The sequence below is a fragment of the Apis dorsata genome, unplaced genomic scaffold (assembly GCF_000469605.1).
Source record: "Apis dorsata unplaced genomic scaffold, Apis dorsata 1.3 scaffold_333, whole genome shotgun sequence".
NCBI lineage: Eukaryota > Metazoa > Arthropoda > Insecta > Hymenoptera > Apidae > Apis > Apis dorsata.
In genome coordinates this window covers 79418-80996 of record NW_006263601.1, presented here as the reverse complement: position 1 = coordinate 80996, position 1579 = coordinate 79418, and the positions used below count along the sequence as shown (strand labels likewise).

Genomic DNA, 1579 nt, shown 5'->3' with positions numbered 1-1579 from the left:
ATAAATAAAAATATTTAATAATTTTAATAATTTTGATATTTCTTTGTACTTAATATTATATTATTATTTATATTATATTATTATAATTAATATATTGAAAATTTGTTGAAAATTTATACGATGAAATAAAATATAGCAAATAAAACTATATTTAATAATAATACACTATTATAAATAAATATTATATAAGAATATAATATATATAAAAATATATCAAATATTATAGTAATGTTCTTTATGATTTGTTTTTTAAAACAATAAAACAATAAATATATTAATAATTAAATTATATTATTTTTGCAATTTGAGTATCATAGAACTTGATTTTATAAATAACAGATAAAATGCTATAGGAGATCAATCTTATTAATTTTTTTAGAGTGCTGCGTTTATATTAAATTTTTCGATTTTAAGTTAGATTAAGATTACATAAATCAATTACAGTTGATGATATATATACAATTATGTCTATTTACTTTTATATCTTATAATATTAATGTTACAATGGATGTTAAATAGACAATATAAAATTTGCTTTTTTAATAGTCATATAATTCTAGATTTATCAATTAAAAAATTTACTTTTTTTTATTATGATGATATTATTTTTTTGTTCAACATAATTAGAACAATAAATAAACAATTTTATATATATGTAAAGTCACGAATCATAATTAATTTGCCATTAAAAAAATAACAGAAAAATATTGTTGGTACCAAGTTCTAGATACCTGAGTTTATTTAGCTTGGGGAAAATTTATGGAACATATACTTAAACTATATATGACTGGAGAAAGTGAGGTATATAAATGTCCAATTTTAACTAGCGAAGTCATATAAATATCGAATATCAAAGATTCGATTGTTTAAAAGATTTTAAGGATAACAAAACTGATTCATAATTATGTTATCTTAAGAAATAAAAATATTATTTCTATAAAAATCTAGTGAGGAAAGCTAAGAAAGCTTATTTATATAAAAGAATATGTGGTATAGACAGTATAATATTATCGCAACACTTTTAATTATTAAATTATTAAATTGTATGTATCATTGAATGATTGAATCATGCATTTTTATATTCTGCAAAAATATTAATAGATAATTGTATGAAAAATGAATTAAACTTTGTTTTGATTGTATATATCATTAAATGATTAAGTCACATAATTTCATATTCTGCGAAAATATTAATAAATAATTGTACGAAAAATGAATAAAAATTTTAATTTCATTATTTTTAATTTTTTTATTAATTAAAATTTTATATTTATGATTATTTTTTTTATAATTTTTAATATTTCTATTATTCTATTATTTATATTTCTATTATTATATTTTATAATTTATAATATTTCTTGTATTCTATTCCTCCACAAATATTCGAGCGCTTCTATAAATTCATTAAATTTATTAATTTATTAATTTATTTATTAAATATATTAAATTTATTAAATTTGTTATTTAATTTAATTTTGATAATCTTGTTCATCAATTAACTATAAAATATTTAAGATCGATTACAATTGAAACAATCAAAGAAATATAGATAAAAAATATAGAATTTTGATCAATTGAT

General features: G+C 16.1%; 1 protein-coding gene across 5 annotated transcripts in view; it reads left to right on the top strand.

Moving 5' to 3' along the window:
* LOC102677213 (pancreatic triacylglycerol lipase-like) overlaps positions 1–1579 on the top strand; it is a 93917-nt gene that overhangs the window by 40215 nt on the left and 52123 nt on the right. The window lies entirely within an intron of this gene.